Source organism: Oryctolagus cuniculus, chromosome 14 (assembly GCF_051225735.1).
Source record: "Oryctolagus cuniculus isolate XC-2025 breed Fujian yellow rabbit chromosome 14, ASM5122573v1, whole genome shotgun sequence".
Lineage (NCBI taxonomy): Eukaryota > Metazoa > Chordata > Mammalia > Lagomorpha > Leporidae > Oryctolagus > Oryctolagus cuniculus.
Genome location: NC_142880.1, coordinates 3,699,544 through 3,721,546, shown reverse-complemented (window position 1 = coordinate 3,721,546; position 22,003 = coordinate 3,699,544). Strand labels below are relative to the sequence as shown.

Below are 22,003 nucleotides of genomic sequence, written 5' to 3'. Positions count from 1 at the left end.
GGTAAAGCAGAAGACACTGAGAGGCAGACATAATGAGGAGAGGCCCTCGTAAACGGAAATTCTAACGCATGTAGCCCAGGCTCAGAGGAAATGGACCCAAGCGGAGAAGCTGAAATGCAAAAACAGCGCGCAAAGACATTTGTAAATAAATAACGTTAGGCGCTGGCCACAGAAAACAATAGTGATATTAATCTATAGAATTAAAAAGCAAAACAGAGCCACAGACCTCTATCAAAACGCTGTCAGGGAGGGAGGGAAGCCACTTGATGTGGTCTCAGAAGCTCCGGGATTCTCCAGGAGCAGGTGAAAGATTGATTACGCCCGGATTTTATTAGATGTTCAACACCTGGGTTCACGCTGGGGGGACACAGAGGACGAACTGCTCAGACATGGGAGAGGGAAGGAGGAAGGAAGGAAGACCCCCGGGGAAGACACACGCACCCTGCTGGGCTGCTCGGCCAGACCCTGCTGGGGGCGCCCGCCCTCCCGTCCTCCATGGCCCCCCGAGTTCTTCTGAGAGAAGGGTGGAAGTGAGACACACCCCTCAGATCCCAGCGCTTCCTGTGTCTCCCCAGCTCTCATCTTCGGGTCGTACACGATGCTGTGCCCATTACCTTTTCACTTCTGGCTCTGCCACCAGGAGGCACAGCCTGAAACTGGCCGCCACGTGAACAGCTACGGAGGAGCCAGCGAGGGACTCAGGTCTCGTTCAACCCCTCCCTCCCACCTTCATCGCCTAACTTTCCTTTTATGGTTCCTACTTCCAGTTTTTCTCTTACATTCCTGTCCTCTGTCTTTAAGGCTCTGTCGGAAAATCAGGCAGGAGTCAATCAACGTGTCACTGGACGGAATAAGCAACACACGAACATAAAATGAGTCCGGCACGCGGAAGACTGAACTCTGGGAGCGGCAGGCAGTTCTCGCACTCGTGGGGGACCCGCGCAGGCCTTTGAGTCAGGTCACCCAAGGGTGGAGCTGCAAGCGGCTTGGCTACACTGGGGTTTGTAGCAGCTGCAAGCCACCAGCGCGAAGAGCCGGGTCTGCTGTGACAGGGAGAAAGGGACACGCATCGCCTCCCACTGCCACCAGCTTCCCCCACTCGTAACTCCAGACCCGCCCACGTCAGTTAGACAAACACCCTTTCCTCTACCCATGGAAACTGTCATCACTAGGGGAGCTGCCCTCCTGCGACAAAACGAAGCAGTTGAATTTCTTAGGAGATGTCGTCTCCCTTGATTCAATTTATGCTAAAAATAATACTGTTTCAAAAGGACACAACAAGTCAGAGTGAAATGAAATAAGGCAAAATGACATTTTCAGGCCACGGTGTAGGTGTTATGGGGCGGGGGCTGCCCCCATGAGTGACCCTGAGAGTTGGCCTGTGACAGGAGATGGCCCTTGGCCAGCGCGTTGAACAGTCTATGTCACATTTGTGACTTTTTTTTTTTTTTAAGATTTATGTATTTGAAAGGCAGAGTTACAGAGAGTCAGAGGCAGAGAGAGAGAGGTCTTCCACCTGCTGGTTTGCTCCCTAAATGGGCCTATCAGCTGGAGCTGAGCCTATCTGAAGCCAGGAGCCTGGAGCTTCTTCCAGGTCTCCTACATGGGTGTAGAAGCCCAAGCACTTGAGCCATCTCCTGCTGCTTTCCCAGGTGCACTAGCAGGGAGCCGATGGGAAGTGGAGCAGCTGGGACTTGAGCCTGCTCCCATATGGGATGCTGGCTGTGCAGGTGGCAACTTTACCCATGATGCCACAGCACCAGGCCCACATCCTTGACTTTAACCTGTCCCAATTAATGATATTAACACATCGAAAGGGAAGCAGTCAGTGAGGGGGTTTGGAAATGGGTAGCACGGGAAGAGTGAGTTGGGCGGTGGATGGGGGGGGGGGCTGTCTGGGGAGGGGCCGTTCAGGGCCAGAGCAGGCAGCAGGGCAGGGTGGGCACAGATGTCCTGGTGATCACAGCTGACCTGCTGTGGCTCACCCTTGTTGCCTCCCCAGGATGCTAACTTGCCGCCCATTCATCGCCCAAGGACGTACCTGCTAGGCTGGCGCCAATGTCCACCTCCTAAAAGCCACGCCACCCTGTCATGACAGTGTGGCATCAGCCATCATTCCTTAGCTCCCCTCTGCACGGGGGGAGCAGAGTTCCAATGTCTCAAGGCTCAAAGCACTGGCCCTGGGAGCCGGCCTGTCCATCTTCCCCGGGTCGACAGACCTCCCCCGTGACCCTGTCCACGAGTGCCGGCCACTAGCAGTCATTTTTGCTTGTGATGAGGATGATACTGTTCCTGTGAAGTGTTCTGGAAGGTTCTGGAAGGCAGAGGGCTGGCTGCACAACATGGCTTCTCCACTGCTATCACACCTCCTGGGGCTCCCAGGTGTCTCATCCCCACCGGACAGGGAGGCAGGCTTTGGCCGCTGGGATGTCCCTTCTGTCTCTGGGGTGCCTCCTCCTGTGGCCGGGCCACGCAAGCCGGGGGAGGGGTCCCCACCTTGGCAGAAGCGTCCACTGGTTCACTCTCCAAATGCCTGCACCCGCCAGCGCTTAGCCAGCAGCAGGAACCCAGGCCTCAACACTGGTCTCCCACGTGGGTGGCAGGGACCCGAGTGCCTGAGCCATCACTGCTGCCTCCCAACGTGTGCATTCGCAGGCGGCCAAGCTGGGACTCAGACCCAGGCACTCCCGTATGGGACGACGCTTCCTGCAGGTCAGAAAGGAGACCTGATCTCACCGGAGCCCTGGAGTTCGGAGCGGGTGCTGGAGCCACGTGCCCAGCCTGTCCCTCAGAACTGGTGCAGGTCTGATGCGCTCCAGGTGGGTACAGGGCCTCGTGGGCTGCAGGCGGGGCCTGCACGTGGCTGCCAGGGCTGCTGTATCCTTGGGCCCTCCGCATCCTGCCTGTCTCACAAGAGCACACGGGCCCCTCCAGCAAAGTGGCCCTGATGCAGCGTTTTTAGAAGGGAGGCCGCCGGGATATTTGTCTCCTAAATTTAGCTAGGATGACTCAATTAAATGAATTTCTTTTTTTGCATGGTAGATTTTTTTTTTTTTTCAATGTAGATTTCAAGTTTTAAAAGGCAGAGTAAGCCGCTCATGGGTTCTCTGGGGAACCCTGCTGTCTGAGCCACTGTTTTTGAGTCTCTTTGCTGGAAGTCAATTTGGTTTTTCACTCCAATCTGGCAATCACTTAGAATTTGAGTGGAAAACAGGATTATGTTGAAGATTCCTTGGAGGCAGGAATGATTAGTGATTCTCACTATATGACGGGGAAGCAATAATTAGAGCCACAAAGACTTGAGGGGTGAATTCTCTAAAAACTTCCCTGGGATACCTGTGAACACTTGCGCAAACCAAACTCATACGTATCCTTGGGGAACGTAGGAGCGACAACGCCTTAGCGAAATTCCCTAGCAATTTATTTTCTGAAAATCCAACAGCCCGGGTTCTTGGGGCATCTCGTGGCCATCTGACTTCTGGGACACCCCCAGGACTACCCACCTGGGTGGTCTAGGCTGGAATTTCAGTTACTGCTCTCCAAACAAAGCACTGTTTTTCCAGAGTCCTCGGCCTCTGTACTAACTGTTCCTGCGTGGCCTGGACAGAGGCCGCTCCGGTAACCCGAGCCCTGTCTCCAGCACTTTCCACTGCCTTTGCCGGGGCTCCGGGGCCACAGAAGCTTCTCCACCCAAGCCTCAGGTTGCAAAACAGCCCCGCCTCCTCCAGCCCCGCCTCTGTCCTCAGGGCTCCCCTGGCGACTCCTGACTCTCAACTGAAGAGCACAGGGGCTGGCACGGTGGCCTGGCAGGGTAGAGCCCCAGCTTGTGACACCAGCATCCCATGCCAGAGCGCTGGTTTGAGTCCCAACTACTCTGCTACAGCTACAGCTCCCAGCTAAGGTGCCTGGGAAAGCGGTGGAAGATGGCTCATGTACTGGGACACCACCAGGGAGTTTCTGGCTCCGGGCTTCAGCCGGGCCAGACCTGGCAGGTTTGGGCCTTTTGCTGGGGGAACCAGTAGGTGGAAATCACTCCCTCTCCCTCCCTCCCTCTCTCTGTCACTCTTTCAGACATATGTTTTTGAGTGCAGACTCCATGACATACGGCTGTCTGCTTTCTTCCTGACCAGGACGGAGGAGCTCCCTACTTAAACATGCGTGGTGCACTTGGAACGCCAAACAGTGTCTCCAGCCAGGCACGGCTGCCCTCTTCCCTGAGTCCCGGGACACCTGACAGCGTCTGGGGACACTTCTGGTTGTCACGATGAGGGGATGCTACTGGCAGTAGCGGATGGGTGCTGGGGTGCGGCTCAGCATTTGACAATGCACAGGACAACCCCCCCACACACACCCCTACACACACAAAGCCACACCCAGCCCATCGCGCCAGTGGTCCGACAGAGATGGGAGGCCACAGGTTCTAACGCAGGGGGGAAGGACAAGGGGCCCCTGAGGAAGAGCAGCGCAGTGACCGGACAAGGTCCCAGCAGCCGAAGGCCTCGACCCCCACTCTGTCACCGTGCCCATGCAGGACGAGGTACTGCAGCTGGGACCTGTGCCGGGCCCTGACCTCTCTGGATACCTGTACCACTAACGTGATTCTGGCAGCTGCTCCCAGGGGCTCATGGGTACTCACCTTACTAGCCTACGTGGCCACCAGTCAGGGACAGCTCCCCGTTCACAAGCACATGGCCCCCAGCCATCCCTCCTGGAGAGCTGCTGCAGGCTTTCTCTTCTGCTTAATCAAGGTCCTTCAGTTGGTTCACGCTTCCTTGTCCGCGGGCCTGACTCTCTGTGGACACGAGACGAAGGACCCGGCAGAGAGGCAGAGCGGCAGCATCTGGACAAGTCTGCTGGAAGGAAAAACCTGCAAGAGTGGAGAGCCCTGCTGTGCGATTTCAGTGTCTGGTGGTTTTCCCGGTCAATGGACTACGGTGTTGTTGTTTTTTTTTTTTCCTCCAGAAACAGTGTTGAGAAACAAAACATCTCTTAGATTACACCTGGGGTAAAAATTCATGGAAAACGCATATTATAAAGAAACTGCGTAGGGGCTGGCACTGTGGCACGATGGGTTAAGCCGCTGGCTGCAGCACCAGTATCCCATAAGTGCACCGGTTCCAGTCCTGGCTGCGCTGTTTCCGATCCAGGTCCCTCCTAATATGCCAAGGAAAGCAGTGGAGGATGGCCCAGGTACTGGGCACCTGCACCCATGTGGAGACCTAGAAGAAGCTTCTGTCTCCTGGCTTTGGGCTGGCTCAGCCCTGGCTACTGCGGCATTTGGGGAGTGAACCAGTGAATGGAAGATCTCTAACTCTGGCTCTCAAATAAATAAATAAACCTTTAATAAAAAGGAACTGCACGAATGTCAACATTTTTTGCACCAACATTAGCTTACTAATTCTAGGAACTGTTTGTGGTTTCTTTGTAGTTTCCATGTTTGACAAATTAAACAACAGGAAGCTCAGTCAAATTTAAAGTTTTCTACTTGTAGGAAAAATTATTCAGTGTTCACATGGAATTAAAACTCGGCTGGACATTTCATCTCTAATCTGACAACCCCAATTGTGATGAGGACGCCTGCCCCGGCTTCTCACTGCCAGAACCACTTTACCGCCCAGCTCACAGCCCTGCTGCGGTGGGGAGGTGCTCCCTGAGCTGTGGCAGTGTGGGACCCTGAACTTGTCACCCTTATGCAAGGACACACGGCTGTGAGCACAGCTGCTGGGGCTTGGATACAGTCCGAGTGCCCCAGGGTCTGGGGCTGGAAGCTTGGCCCCACGTGCAACTGTGGGAGAGGTGGAGCCTAGCGACCTAGTGGGAGGTCACTGGGGGCGCTGACCTTGGCAGGGATCAAGGTAGTTCTCCAAGACCAGGACTGGCAGGGTGGGCCTGGGGCTCTGGGTGTGGTGGGAGCAGGGCTCTTGCCAGAGACTGGAACATGCTGTTTGCACCTTCAGTCTCCAAAACTGTGAGCCAAGTGGGCCGCTTTTCTGTGTAAGTCACCCAGTGCAGGTGTTTTGCTACAGCTACGGAAAATGGGCTAAGACAACAGCCTCATAGCATCGCCACTTCTTTGAAAATTATACCAATCAGGTTTCTGTTAACTGATGCACGTTAGTAAACTTTCTAGCCAGACTCTTATATACGTCTGAGGGAATCATAAGTCCTCCAACTGCCCCGAGGCAGGACATGGTCACATCGTGCCTGGGTCCAGGTCTGGTGGCCCGTGGCTGGGCCGCCATGCTGAGGGTGGACACTGCCCGGGCTTCCTCCTGTTGCTCACTGGGCAGCAGCCGCCCTCCCTTGCATCTGGTCTCCCCGGGTGCTGCTGTCCCTGGCATCCTGCTTTCTAGTATAGGCTCCACAAGGATTCCTGTCCCTTTTGCTTAGCGAGGCCCAAAAGAAAGCGCCTGCACAACAGTCGGTGCGCGGTAAATGGCTGAACCAACACAAGGCACGGCCCCCTGTCGGAGCCGGCTCCTGCCCCAGATGGGAGAGCGCTTCCTTGGCCACTCCCATCCCAGACGGGCAAGGTCTGTCATCAGGGCAACGTCCAGCAGCAGAAGGGGGCAGGGGGATTGCCCACCTCACTGGGAGGGGGCGGCCCGGTCCCCAGCGGAATGAGAGCCGAGGAGAGATGACCACTTGCAGAAGTACAACCTCCAGTACCTACAATGGGGAGGGAAAGGGTCTTTTCCCAGGTCCTTTTCCGGAAGCCATCACCTTTCAGGAAAACTAAGTACAGGCTTTGCTTTGCCACAGCCAGGTCCATCCCTGTGCAGGGTTCCAGGCAGCCGGGCACAGGGGTCGGTGCTCCCCCCTGCACAACATGGGACATGGCCACCCATGGCCATGACCAGAACTGTGCAGGCCAACCTGGGCAGGACCTGACCCTGACCCTGGCTCCCCAGAATTCTCTCCTAGCCCTCACCCCTCTGCACCACACTCTCTACGAAGTCAGGTGCTTTGTGACCTAGGTCTGAGTAAACACGTTCGTGATGATGCCATTTGTTCCATGGCTGTCGGGTCTGGAAATGAAAGTTAAACCACAGTTCATTTAGATAGCTGCAAATTTACTAATTACATTAACCTTTAACTACATACTGATTTTTACTGCACATGCAACCACAAGCTGCTAAATTTACGAAATTCATAATCCATTACTTTTCACCAATATGTGACCAGCTGGTGAATAGTACTATGGAAATCAAGACATTTGCAATTTTTTTGGACATTCTGTTGAGTAGCACTGAGGCACCAAAATAAATATTCACGAAAGGAGCTAAGAGAAAAAACACCACTCTGTCCCCCAATGTATCTACTGTGCCTTTTCCACTTCCACTCCGTCTAAGCATTGCCCTGTTCTGACTCTCGTCACTACTCCAGTTCTTAAGCTGTTCTGGTTTTTTTTTCAGTTAACATGATCGAAGAGTGCTGAAGCTTGCAGCTTTACCCCATGAACTGACACTCTGTTTATCTTCCGTCCATGTGTTCATTTCCGCATTTCTGTGAATTTCTGCATCAAATCCAGGAGCTGCGGGAAGGCAGGCAGGTTGTGGCAGACAAGAAATGACGAGGGACCAACACAGCATCCTGTGAACTGTCTGTGCAGGACCCAGATCTGCCCCTGGAACAAACCCTGGGGGGGTGTCCCACGGTCCCAGCCTCGGGAAACACTGCCGGGGCCAGGTGTGTGAGCACTGCTGAACCCCGAGTCTCGGAGAATTCGAGCTGTGCCTTTCACACATCTCAGCCGTCACCAACAAGTGGATCATCTAGACTGTCCATTTCCTCCGATTTCGTGGGAAAACAAGAGACCTTGAAGCCACTCGGAGCAACACTTCAGCAAACATAGCTTTGCTTTTCAGCTCAGTCACTGTGGCTCCGGTTCCAGGTGAAAGGCAGCGGCCACGTGCAGAGACCGAGAAAACTGCCTGCATGATTTCCAGTGTGCGTTGGCTAGAGAAATCTGTGACCTTGACCTTTGTCCTCTGGCCCCGACTCAGCCAGGCGCCAGAACCAGTGACCCTGCCCCCACACTTATTCCCAATGCGAGGGCACTAGGAAGTCATGCATAGATTCTTTTCTTTTTAAGTCTTTTATTTTTATTTTTTATTTTTTGACAGGCAGAGTGGACAGTGAGAGAGAGAGAGAGAGAGAAAGGTCTTCCTTTTGCAGTTGGTTCACCTTCCAGTGGCCGCCGCGGCCGGCCCACCGCGCTGATCCGATGGCAGGAGCCAGGTGCTTTTTCCTGGTCTCCCATGGGGTGCAGGGCCCAAGCACTTGGACCATCCTCCACTGCCTTCCCAGGCCACAGCAGAGAGCTGGCCTGGAAGAGGGGCAACCGGGACAGAATCCGGCGCCCTGACCGGGACTAGAACCCGGTGTGCCGGCACCGCAGGTGGAGGATTAGCCTAGTGAGCCGCAGTGCCGGCCAGATTCTTCATAACATGGATTTCCACACTGGCTTGTAAACTTATGTTAAAAGAGGGTTTTTTTTTTTGCACCAAAATAAATGTATCTTCTATTTCATTTTCCATAGACTTTTTGAGGTACCCTTGTATCTCCCTGCACCCAGCTGCACTTTGAACAAAACGCACAATACATGAAGAGCCTCTCCGGATTTCTCACCCATCTGTTTCTGGTTAGAAACACCAGATGCTGCCGGGGAAGACAAACTATGCAGACAACTGGCATGGAAATCACAACGTGACGGGCAAGAGGGGGTCTGGAGCCACGTGGGGTCCATTTTGTGCCTGTCTGCAGCATGGACTTCTGTCCAAAGGGAGGACATGAGAGCGCTGGGGCTCACTCCTCAGCGGATGTTCCTTGCCTTGTCTATTCTTCTTGAGGGAGCTGCAGTCACTGTCTTTTTTTTTTTTTTTTTTTCTATTCCATTGGGGAAAAACGAACTGCCTAAGTCGGCTGGAGCTGTCTCGTGGCTGGGTTGCCAGGATCAGGAGGCCCTGGGCAGCTGCCTGAGGCTCCCGTTTGGTGAGAAACGTTGGGGGAGATGTCCAGAGGGGGTCGTGACTGGCAGGACCCTCAGCGGCAGCCAGCAGCAAGGTGCAACCCCACACCTAACCCTGCAAACGCCGAGCAGGTTAAAGCCGGCTCTCCGTGTCCTCTGCCCCTCGGCCTCTCTGATCTCTTTCTTGCTCCCTCTCTTCTCCCTGCACGTTGCTTGAATCCTGAATTCTCTTTTCAGACGTTATAAATTTTTGCAATGCTTCGGCATACATCAAGTCACAAGGAGCAAGGCAACGATCATTTGTCCCTGCCACCCAGCTGACAACGTCATCACTGCGAATTACTGAAGCCGCTTCAGTAATTCAGTAACTCAGTGTTCCTCTCCTGCCCCAGTCCGCACCAAGGAGTGCGCCCGCACAAGACGGCGCTCCCGCCCGCTCGCCTGTACCAGAGCTCTGAAAGGAACTTTATGAAAACAAGCTTGTTCTTCCAGAAAAGAAAATTAATTAAAACAATAAAATTCCACATTCTTATGAGCCAGGGAACTTAACTGCATTTTTCAAGAGGAGAGGAGATGGAGTTTGCAAGCGAACTTTCCCGGAGGTCACCGTCCCTGCAGGACCGGCGCGAGGGGCAGTCAACGCGGCTGCGGCCAGAGGTCCTCCTCTCCGTCCGCGCTCCCCGCTCCGTAGTCTGCAGGCCCTCTTTTCCTCCCCAGCTTCAGGGCGCACCGTGGCCTGACTGCATGGACGACTCACGCCTGAACGCGCCGCGCCCTCGGCTCTGCACCGAGGGAGCGCCGCCGACTCTGTTCCTGTTTCGACGGTTTGGTGACAGGCATGGACAGGGTTCACCTGCGGGTGGGGCTCGCGGTCACTGAGGGAAGCAGAGGACGTAGCCCCTGGTGCCCTGCCCTGCTTCGGGGCAGCGGGGCTTGCCCTGGCACCCTCTGAGAGGCGTCCGTCCCCGGGGCCAGGCCTGGCAGAGCCCTGCGCCCCATCAGGCCCAGCGGACCAGGCCCTCAGAGCCCACTGTGGGTGGCGCAGCTGCAGAGGCCAGTGCCTGTCTGCAGACAGGTCACCTGCGGTGGGCGGGCCTGCCGGTGTGCTGCTTTGACATGAACGAGACTCTACAAAAACAAAGGGCGGCGCACTCTGACTGTGGAGTGAAAAGTGTCTGACCAGGGGACCGAGTCCCAACAGGAGGATGAAAACGCGGGCGTTTTCCAACAACGGCGTAAAAATCCTTCCCAAACAAACCAGCAGGACTTCTCTCCCCTGTGATTTATTTTCCTCTTTGATGAGAGGCGTGAACAGGTCTCTGAAGCACACGTGCCCCGGCTCTGGAGGCGAGCACCTGGGTAGGAAGCCCCAGGCAGTCACATCTGGGGACCGGGCAGCTCGCCCAGGGGCCTCCCACGGCGCCTGCAGCCCCCTTTCCCAGGGACCCTCTGCTGGCTTTTCCCTGCCGCCAGACGGAGTGACACAGGGAACTCAGTCCACAGCCTGTGGCCTCTTGGCTGGTTGTGCCGAGTGAGCTGTTCTCTCCAGGGGGCTCCTCCTGGTGCCCCTCCACCCCACCAGGGGAGCCTTCCGATGGGCAAGCGGCCCCTTCTGTGCAATCTCGGATCGCCCTGACTGTAGCCCCTCGGTGCCCGGCGCCCAGCACGGCCGTGGCGTGTGCTCTGACACGGGCGTCGCTGGTGCCAGCATCCTGCAGACTCTGTGCGCGCTGGGCGGGCTGAAAGGGGATTATGTACAACACGAGGGCACCGCTATCCATCCGGCTGTCGCAAGAAGGGATCCGATAAACACCGCTGCCAGTTCTGCTACCCAGACACATCGCCCTAAAACACAGCAACACGCACAGTCGTGGAAAGAACAGATCTGTTGACAGTCACCTCTAGATGGCATGTTTGTGCTCATAGCGTGTTCTATAGAAAAACACGCCTGGCAGAGCTGCCGGTGCATTTGCCGCCCTGAAGACAGCCATTGCCTTCTGTAAATCAATCGGGGAAGATACTTAGGGGCCGTGAGCAGTCTACCCGGCAGTCAGCTGGTCTCTCTCAGGTCTCACGCACTGCTGGCCAGGTCCACGGGTATAAGTGATGGTCTTGAACAATGTTTACGTGTGCTGTCTCACAACAGGTGCACATGCATAACGAAGACATCCCCATACAAGGAGGTCAGAGCGAAGGGAATGTTTTCTCCAAGATGGAGGCCTCCTGAGACCATGTCTTTGAGTAAGGAAGATTCTACAACAATTCCTGCTTGCAACCCTTCTACCTATCACTGCACACACACACACACACACACACACACACGGGACTTCATGAAATTAGTGGGAAATGGAATTAAAGGTTAAGTTTATTTTGGTGCAAAAAAAAAAAAAAAGAAATGTATGCCCAGTTTTTTTCATGATGCGGATTTCCATGAATTCTTTGAAGACCTAGCATGCATGGCCCTGGCAGCACCAACCGCGGCTCTCCACACTGAGCCGCTGCGCTGCCGTGGGCCTGCTCCCTCTCCTGTCATCCTTCCGGTCTCCAGTGCTGAGTCAGCCCTGGGTGCGAGTTCAGGGCCTCCTGATTATCCTTGCACAAACTGTGTTTACGCACATCCTAGTCAGAGGTGGGGACTGGCAGGCAGGAACAGAAGGCACGGCAGATGGGGAAGCCAAAGGAGGGACAGGCTTTGGCGAGCCAGGGGTCAGCAGGGGGGGACGTCACAGCCGCCGAGTGGGAGTGCAGCGCAGAGGCGGAGGAAACAGAACACAGGCCTCAGGGGAGGCCACTGCCAGGTGAGTCTGAACACTGGAAGCACAAGGAGCAGTAGAGGTTCTGCTCTTTGAGCATCCGGAATGTTCTGTGTCCATCAATATCAGCAGCTATAGCTGGCTTTCTGGATGACGCGGAAGACATCAGGAGTTAAAGGAGAAAAACAGGGTATGGCTGATATGTGGGCAGCCACACGGCCGCATCAGTGGAGAGATCATTAAGGTTTACATACTGAGCATGCGTAAGACAGACACAGGGTGTGTGTAAGCGGAGAGACCATGTGGTTACACACAGAGACACTGTGTCAGGCGGACACACAGAGACACTGCGTCAGGTAGACACATGGTGTAAGTGGAGGGAGCACGTGGATCACACACAGAGACACTGCGTCAGGTGGACACGTGGTGTAAGTGGAGGGAGCACGTGGATTACACACAGAGACACTGCGTCAGGTGGACACACGGTGTGTGTAAGTGGGGAGACCATGTGGATCACACACAGAGACACTGCGTCAGGTGGACACATGGTATAAGTGGAGGGAGCACGTGGATCACACAGAGACACTGCGTCAGGTGGACACGTGGTGTAAGTGGAGGGAGCACGTGGATCACACACAGAGACACTGCGTCAGGTGGACACATGGTGTAAGTGGAGGGAGCACGTGGATCACACACAGAAACACTGCGTCAGTTGGACACATGGTGTAAGTGGAGGGAGCACGTGGTTACACACAGAGACACTGTGTCAGGCAGACACACTGTGTGTGTGTTAATGGAGGGAGCATGTGGATGACAGAAACACTGTTTCAGGCGGACAAACTGTGTGTAAGTGGAGGGACCATGTGGATTACATGCAGAGACACTGTGTCAGGCGGACACATGGTGTAAGTGAAGGGACCATGTGGGTTACATATAGAAGACACTGTGTGTCAGGCGGACACGTGGTGTGCCTAAGCACAGTAAGCATAGGGACCTAGGTTACAGTGACCCACATGCTTGTCAGGTAGCTAACACACGTCCCATCCTCCCAGAGACCTGCTCTGTGGGCCTCTTGCCTTCAGTTTAATGTTGCTGCCACAGAACCTCGATGACTATGGAAAGCAAGGTTTGCAGAGCTGTGAACCAGGTGCAGGTGTCAAACTGTCCTGTGGTAGAAACGCAGACTCGTGGGGTTCTGTTCCTTCCTCTTTCCAAATCACCCCATTACACAGTACAATCACTAATGCCTTGTAATCTGCTAAGATGGCAGTTAAAACACAGCTGTGAGCAACAGCTGACATTCCACAGGGAGGTTCCATAAAGTCAGGTCTCAAATCATACATGGCTTGACTTATGCAACTCATATGACTGGGAATTTGTATATATTTTTATATTTTCAAATGCTAGGAGAGCTTGCCATTTAAAACAATTCATGTATAAAGCAGAGAAACCACCAATAATGAACCTTTCCTTACAGAGATTTTTAAAGTGGCAGAATTTTAAAAGCATGAATCCCTTCTTCCTCACTATCAGTGAAGGCAACTAATTAACCTGGAAAAGGAGCACTGATCCCCTCAAATCATTTTATATATTCATTTAGAAGTATTTTAGAAAATGGGCTACATCTACAACTTTCCAATTACCACCAAAAGTGAGGTATGTGAATGTAGTTTATTTTCTCTAGTGAACGTGTGTGTGTGTAGAGAGGTTCAAAGCCTTTTTATACATTGATTTTTTTTTTCTTGACCAAAACTGTGAGCAGTCTGTTCAGCTCTAACACAGAATGCCGCATTGCGGGAAGCTCATGTTGAGGGTCTCATGATCTCTGAGGCTGACCATGTCCCACGGGGCCGCAGGAGTTACCTGGTGCTGAGATGTCTTGGAGTGCTTCCTGGCTCCCACCTGTCCATTCTTACTGATCGCTACTGATTCTGGGGAGCCCTGTGGTCGGCCAAACACTGCTCAGCACCCCTTCCAGGAAAACACTTAAATGTTTAAAATACTTAAAATAAGTTCTTTTCTGCTGCTGGAAAGCCATCCAAATGCAAAGCTGCATGCATGCAGCCGGTCCACACCCTTCGTGGCTTCCTGGTTACAGGTGCTTCATGGTTCTGATACTTCATGAACCCATTTGTGCATCACGCACCATGATGTCACATTTAATTCTTTAAAACATCTTCTGTTTTCAATTAAGCACAGACTCACAGGAATTTGCAAAACAGATGAACAAGGAAGTCCTACATACACCTCATACTGTCTGCTGCAGCATCTTGTATAATCACAGTCAAACAGGAAAACCAGGGAGTCTGCTTTGGTACAAATCACAGAGCTTACTCCGATCTCACCAGTTTTACAGGCACTCATTTGTGCCTGTGTGCCTGTGTGCAGTTGTATGTAATTTGCCACCTGTGTAGAGTTGTGTAACCACTGCCACCGTCAACAAGCAGAGTCATCTCGTCCCACAAAGCTCTCCTCTGTGCCATCACTTTGTGGCCACATTCTCCATCCCCTCCTCCCCAGCCTTTGGGATCCTTCATCTGCTGTCCACCTCTTATTATTTCAAGAATATTACATAAATGTAATTGTACAATACATAACTTTTGGAGACTGACTTTTTTCCATTTTGATAATTTCCTTACGATACATACAAGTTGTATGTATCAATTGTTTGTTCCTTTTTTGGTTGCTGAGTAATAGTCCATGGTGTTCCATCTTTTATTTAACCATTTACCTGTTGTTTCTCATTTTGGGCAATCTTAAGTAAAACTGCTATGACCATTCACAAACATGATTTAAAATTTGTTTGAACACAGGTTTTTATTTTTCTGGATAAATCCGGCATTGTAGCTGTTGAGTTATAAACCGGAACAAGAAGGCCATGCTGTCAATGAAATGCTTACCCAGGTCTTTCTGCTATGTTAGCTGTTTATTTTACTGCTGAGATTTGAGAGTCCTTTATATGTTCCAAATCATTTGCCAAATATGTGGTTTATCCAAATCTGTCTCTTGTCTTCTCATCCCCTTCCGCAGGACTTCTGCGTCTTTCATGAGTGTGGTGCGTTGACCATTAATGAACAACACTGAATCATCAGCAGAGTCCACACTTCATTCACATTTCCCTCATTTTATGTCATCTATCAACTCCCACTCCAGCAACGAGGCTCCCGCCATCTGCCATCCACCTACTTAACTGTTCATTTCTAGACTATGTACAAGTACAGCCGTACACGAAGTGATCATCTATCCTTGTGGAATGCAACATTAACAACCAGAACAAAGCACTTCTGTGCCATTCCTCTGGCCCTCACTGCTGCCGACTATACTCATAACAGGGTTTCTTGGATCACTACCTACCCCCCCCCACCACCGGCAGTGAGGCTGTGATGAGATTATATTCTTCTGGGAGCCCCCACACTCCTAAACTATTTGTTCAATTGGCACTTGTTAAGGATCTCTTTGTGCTGTGGGCTTAGACAAACGCAAACCTAACGCGCTCTGTTACAGCGGCACACAGAGCAGCTTCACCCCTCACTCCCCACTCCTCCCTCCCAAAGCCCTGGCAGTCACTGCGTTTTAAACCTGTCTCTAGTTTTGCTGCTTCCAGAATGTTGCATAAATAAAATTAGACGTTTTTTCAGACTCTGTCAACACTTAGTAGTATGCATTTTAATCTCATCTGAGTCTTTCTGGAGCTTAATAACTCATTTATTTTTATGCTGAATAATAACATTATATGGATATACCATGGTTAGTTTATGCATTCGCCTATTAAATAAGAGCATGGTTGCCTCCAGTTTTGGGCCGCTATAATCACTCCTGTGCAGACCCCACTGTGGACAGGGGTCTTGCGATCGGTTGACTGAATAGCTAGGACCACGAGTGCTGCGTTGCACGGTTGCTAGGTTCCCAGGGCTGCTGCAGTAAATCATAAACCCGGCAGCTTAGGCCAACAGAAAGCTGTTCTCTCACACCTCTGGCGGCTGGAAGGCTGAGAACAGTCAGCAGGTCCTGTTCCCTCTGGAGGCGCCAGCAGAGTCCCGTTTCATGTTCTCCTGGCTTCTGGTGGCTTCCAGGCACCCTTGTCTGGTAGAGCGACGTGCCAGTGTTTGCTTCTGCCTTCCCTGACCACTCCCCTTCTCTCTGGGTTTGTGTCTCTCTGTTTCTTTCTTCTTAGGAAACACCAGTCATTGCAAGTGGGGCCTCTCCTAATCCCGCATGATCTCATCTTCACTTGATGGATTACTTCCAGATACCGTCACACTCACAGATGCTGCGGTCAAGACAAACCTTTTCTTGGAGGGAAATAATTCAGCCCATAACACACAGCAAGAAAAAGTTTAGCTTTGGAAGAAACTGCCAAGTTGTCTTGGAAGTTCGCACTCCTACCTGCACTGTGTAAGAGTTCTTGTTCCTACACATTGTTGCAAAGAAGTTACGTGTGGCCAGGTGTTCCTACTGCAGCCGTTCCAACAGGTGCACCCTGGTATCTCCCTGTGGCTCAACTTGCAATTCCCTGAAGACAAATACTAGGGATACCATTTTCACAGACCCCCACCCACACATACACCTATATATCCCCCTTCAGTGGGTATCTGTTTATATATATATATATATATTTATTTATTTATTTCTATTTTTAAATTAGGCTGTTGGTTTTCCCATTGAGTTTTATGAGTTCTTGTATATTGTAGGTAGAAGTCCTTTCACAGAAATGTGTTTTGAAAACTTCTCTCCCAGTCTGTGGCATAACTTTTCCTTCTCTCAACAGCGCATGTTTTTTCTTCACAATCCTTCTATTGAATGCGTTTCTTTTTCCATGAAGAGCTCCTCTGGGATCTGTTGATTACTTGCAAGTATATTGTTTAATTTCCAAGTATTTGAAGATTTTGTTTTTCTGTTACTGACTGATTTCTAGCTGGATTTTAGTGTGGTCAAAGAATATATTATGTGTGATTTGTTACAAATTCTAGTTGGGATTTCCTTTGTGACTCACGATAGCTTAACCTGGTCAATGTTCCACCGGAGAATGGAAACAAGATGTGTTCTGCTGTTGCTGGGTGGAACATTCTTTAAATGCTAATTTGATCCCAATGCTTAATTCATCTACAGCATTGTTTGTTTTCTGTCCAGCAGTCCCCTCCATTGCTGAGAGGTGGGATGGGACTACGTAACTTAATTACAGACTGATCTATTTCTTCTTTCACCTCGATCAGCTTTTGCTTTGTGCATTTTAAAGCACACATCAAGACAGCTCTGTCTTCTTGATGGACCAGTGTAGCACCCCTCTTGTCCACAGGAATCATCTTTGTTCTGAACCTCGCTGTACCTGATACTGAAGTATCCACTCGTGCTCTGACCTCCTGCTCAAGGTTTTTGTGTTGTAACGCTTTTCATCTTTTTATGTCCAACCTACTTCTGTGATTATGTTGAAAGCTTCTTATTAATAGCATGTATTTGGTTAGTGTTTTAAAATTCACTCTCAATCTCTTCCTTTTAACTGGTGCATTCAGATCATTCAAATTTATATTAAATATTGATATTTTAGGGCTTATATTTGCCCCTTTATTATTTCTGTCTGTTCCCTACTTGCCATTCATTTGTCTCCTCATTCCTGCACATGTGTATGCATGCCTTCTTTTAAAGAAATTCTATTTCAATCTCTGTAATGTTTTTGAGTGTATCACTGTTACGGTCTCCTTAGTGGTTGTCCTTAGTACTACAGCATACATATACAACATCACAGTATAGTGGTAAGGGATGTTTTGCCCCTTTGAGAGAAAGTTAGGAGCCCCATTCCTGGTTAGGGCCCTTAGCCATTCTCAGTTTTGAAGTATAATCATTCTACTTCCTGAACACAAACTGAGTATCATGTCAATGAGCGTATTGTCACGTTTGTTGTAGTTCAGAGAGCAGATTCCCAAGCTGCAGGGCAACACGACCCCCTTTAAGATTTACCACTGCCCACTGCGGCTGGCGCCGCGGCTCACTAGGCTAATCCTCCACCTTGTGGCGCCGGCACACCGGGTTCTAGTCCCAGTCGGGGCGCCGGATTCTGTCCTGGTTGCCCCTCTTCCAGGCCAGCTCTCTGCTGTGGCCCGGGAGCGCAGTGGAGGATGGCCTAAGTCCTTGGGCCCTGCACCCCATGGGAGACCAGGAAAAGCACCTGACTCCTGCCATCGGATCAGCGCAGTGCGCCGGCCGCAGCGTGCCAGCCGTGGCGGCCATTGGAGGGTGAACCAATGGCAAAGGAAGACCTTTCTCTCTGTCTCTCTCTCACTGTCCACTCTGCCTGTCAAAAAAATAAATAAATTTTAAAAAAAAGAAAGAAAAGATTTACCACTACCTGGTGGCCTTCATGCAGCTACCAAGTCAGAAAACACACCCGGCTCCCCAACTATGCTACGGGGCACCGAAGCAGCTTTGGGGGAAGCAATGCAACTGGACAAAAAGAGCTAGCCACAGGGGTGGCTGACCCCATGGCACTGAAGCTGTAGACTCATCTTTCAATTCCTTGGGCAACCTCCTCTCTCCCCCTCCTGCTGAGAGCCAGGGGCACTGACAATCAGATCTTCCCTGGAGACTAGGATCCTAATGGGCAAAATGCAAATTGACCCCCTTACATTCTGGAGCCTACGGTTATCCCAGTGATGTAGGCATTCGTCCTTCTGAGAGCATGAACCTGCGTTTGAATTCTGACAGCCTTGCCTTGTGCTGGGTTTACAGGAGTCGCTTAGTGAATTTGTCGAATGGCTTAATGCTAAACAAATATTACTCAAATAAGTAATGACAGTGATATCAGAACCGTGAGCTAGGCCTTTTCACAAACTACTTAGAAGGCTACAAGCAGCGGAGCCAGCGGCACAGGGTACAAGGGGCAGGAGGGGACTGATTAAGATCATGAGCTCTAGGCCGGCGCCGTGGCATAGTGGATAGAGCCACTGCCTGCAGTACCGGCATCCCATATGGGCACTGGTTTGAGTCCTGGCTGCTCCAGTTCCGATCCAGCTCTCTGCTATGGCCTAGAAAGCAGCAGATGATGACCCAAGTCCTTGGGCCCCTGCACCCACGTGGATAGATCAGGAAGAAGCTCCTGGCTTTGGACTGGCCCAGCCCTGACTGTTGCAGCCATTTGGGGAGTGAACCAGCGGATGAAAGATCTCTCTCTCTCTCTCCCTCTTTGTTTCTGCCTCTGCCTCTCTGTAACTCTGCATTTCAAATAAATAAATAAATCTGCATGAAGCCAGATTGCCTGGGTTCAAATTGTGGCTCTCTCACCTCCTGGCTATGTGACTTTCAGAAAGTCCATGAACACACCTGGATGTTAGCGTCCCTCCTTGAAAATAAGGGAAAATGACAGCCCTTCCACTGAGGACTCGGTGTGAACACAACTTCTGGCATCGAGACATTGCTGTACAAATATCAGTGACTGCTGAACGCTCCTCACACACAGAACGCCAGCCTCTTCATCTTGCACGCAGCTGAGCTGAGGAATCGGCTCAAGGGACACGGCTGACTAGAGGCCCGGTGAGGAACCCCGATCTCCTGACTTCTCCTCTGTGCTGTTTTCCTCCCTAAGAATTCTAAACCTGAACACAGAACTCAATTACAGAACCTTCAAGTTGAAAGGGACGCGCAAGTCTCTTCAGCTTAACTTTCCCAGAAGAGATCACACCGCATGATCACTTGCCACCAACATTTCACCTCTGCTCACAGCCCCACGTCACAGATTCCGAACCACCCAGCCCCAAGATTCCAGCAGCACATGACAGCACGGAGGCCAGGGCCAGGTCCCCTGAGTTCAGATGACCTGCATGGATGAAGCCATTCTTCATGCCCGTCTTTTGAAAAATAAGATTTCTTTCTCAGGGAAACACTGTCTGGAACACTCGTTACGAAGCTGTGATTCAGGCCATCCCACACATACATGGATGTTTTGCAGAGAATGTGCTTCCTGGTAAGAATCTGAAATTACGATTTCGGTCAATTCTGAACAATGTTCTTCAGCAGCCAGGAAAAGGCACAGGGGCCAGCCACCCATCCCAGGCACAGCTTCTGAAGGTTTCAGGTTTCGGCGCAGTTCTCCAGAACAATACTCAGCCTGGTTGTGCAATCAGCTAAGCTAAGGCTTAAAATCCAACCCAGCAGAGGCAGACTCTCAAGAGGAATCCCGGCAACCAAAGACTGCCGGGAACCGGGCACAGTCAACCTACGTGTAAGGATCCTCTCATCGGACGCAATGGCACACGATTCTCTCTCTCAGCTCAACACCAAGGGGAGAGATTTAATGTCTGTTTGATGCAAATCCCGGCGGCAGGCGGCACTAAGGGAGGGAGCCACACCGGGCAATTACATTTGATGTCCACGAAGCATGTTCTCCCTCGAGCTCTCCATCCCAACCAGCTCTCCTTCTCACACCACTTGGGAATACGCACATGCCCTGGGTATGATTACCTTCCATGCCTGTCGGCACTACGCAGTTACCGAGCTTTATGGATGGGGATTTAAACCTCAAAGCAGGGAGGTCCCATGACTTGAATTGCAAAGCTGAGATACCTTTTCACTGACCCCATCCACAGACCCTGCAAAGGATGTGGCATCCTGTCTTTGTGCGCGGTCAGATTTTATTTGCACCCCTAATGTATTCACGACAAGAAGAAAGATAATCTAGCAAGTCACTGAGCTTTGTGTGCGCCTCATCTGTGGACCAAAAACTCCTGTGAAGAGAAGTCACGTCTCACGTATCTGTTGCAGTGTCTTGGGCCTAACGGCTGCTCAGTACATGCTATGGTGTTCAGTCTTACCGCTACACGGGCTAAGCGTCTCCCAGGTATGAAGTATGTAAAGTATTATTCATGGACTCTTGTCTGTTGCTTTTAGAAACATGAGAAGCCTGCGGCAGACAGGCACTGCAGTTTAAATGGCCATGTAAACAGGGAACGCCTAGCACACTGTTGTTATTAGTAATAGGGATGTCTTGGGGTTTGTCAGTTGCTTAAGGGGATCCAATCATTCCAGGGGAACCAGGGATAGGCACATGAGCGTGTGTGTGTGTGTGTGTTGGGGGGGTACCCCTGAAAGACTACCAGGACTTCCAGATCAAAGACCCAACAGCCACATCCTTACTCTGGGTTCCAGGTGAGTTTGGTTCATGGCATTTCCCAGGCCTATGCTTCTCCTTAATGGCTTTTCTGAGAAATTGTCAGAATCAGGGCTGGCGTTGTGACACAGTGGGTTCAGCCACTACCTGTGCCACCAGCATCCCACACGAGGAACAGTTTGAGTCCTGGCTGCTCCACTTCTGACTCAGATCCTGGGAAAGCAGGAAAAGATGGCCCAAATACGTGGGCTCCTACCACCCACATGGGAGACCCAAATGACAGACCTAGCCTTTGAGGAGCTAACCAGCACTCAGAAGATCTCTCTCCTTCTCCCTCTCCCTCTCTGTGTAACTCTGCCTTTCAAATAAATACTTCTTTTATTAAAAATAATAAGAAGAAAGAGTTGGGCTTTCTATTCAAGAAACAGCCAATGTCCATTTGGCCCACAGGTGTGGCTAGCTACAAGATTCGTAGGCCTTAGTCGCAGAAAAACGCCAGGCTGCTGGCTCAGTAACTATGAAGAACTCAAGACGGGTGCGGCAGAACATCCGCTGGGAGGGACTCGGAGCACAGACGCCTGCGGGGCTGCACGGGTTCCACGCGAGGAAGGGCCGGTCCCGTTCTGCCTTCCAAGCGCTCCTGCACGGTGGGAGCCGGGAGGTCCATTACCCAGGAAGCGCCACGGGGCTCTAGGACCCCAGAGGCTTACAAGGCCCCTACCGCTGCAAAGTCTCCACTTAGCTGATTTTGAGGGAGCACTAGCCAGGGGGGGACAGCCATTCCAGGTCCAGGAGCAGCACTAAGGGAAGCAGAAACCAACGCCAAACGCCAGGAACAGGGTTCTCCGAGGCAGGGCGGCAGGGTGGCGCGAATCCGCGACACGCACACTGCAAAGGGGAGGGGCTGGAACGACCACTGAGCGCTCACTGTGCACCGTGTTCTTACCCCGCGTCATCATTTAGACAACCTTGTGCATGGACTGTCACTCTTACAAACAGGCCTGCCGCACTAGCACTCACAAGACTTGGTACACAGTAGGCATCCAATTAAGTATTTGAGGAGTGCTGACTCAGGCCCTGGCCTCAACGCCCGCGCGCGGTTCCTGCGCGCTCGGCTGACCCCTCGAGGGTCCTCCTCGCTCAGGAGGCCACAGGGTCCTGCCAGTCCCTCGCCCCGCCCCC

At 51.7% G+C, this 22,003-nt stretch overlaps 1 long non-coding RNA gene across 1 annotated transcript; it reads left to right on the top strand.

Moving 5' to 3' along the window:
* Nucleotides 1-573: 573 nt before the first annotated feature.
* LOC149122221 (uncharacterized) lies at nt 574-1,212 on the top strand. Its single transcript, XR_016220354.1, has 2 exons — nt 574-702; nt 802-1,212. It is a non-coding gene; the product is annotated as an uncharacterized LOC149122221 (long non-coding RNA).
* The last annotated feature ends 20,791 nt before the right edge of the window (nt 1,213-22,003 follow it).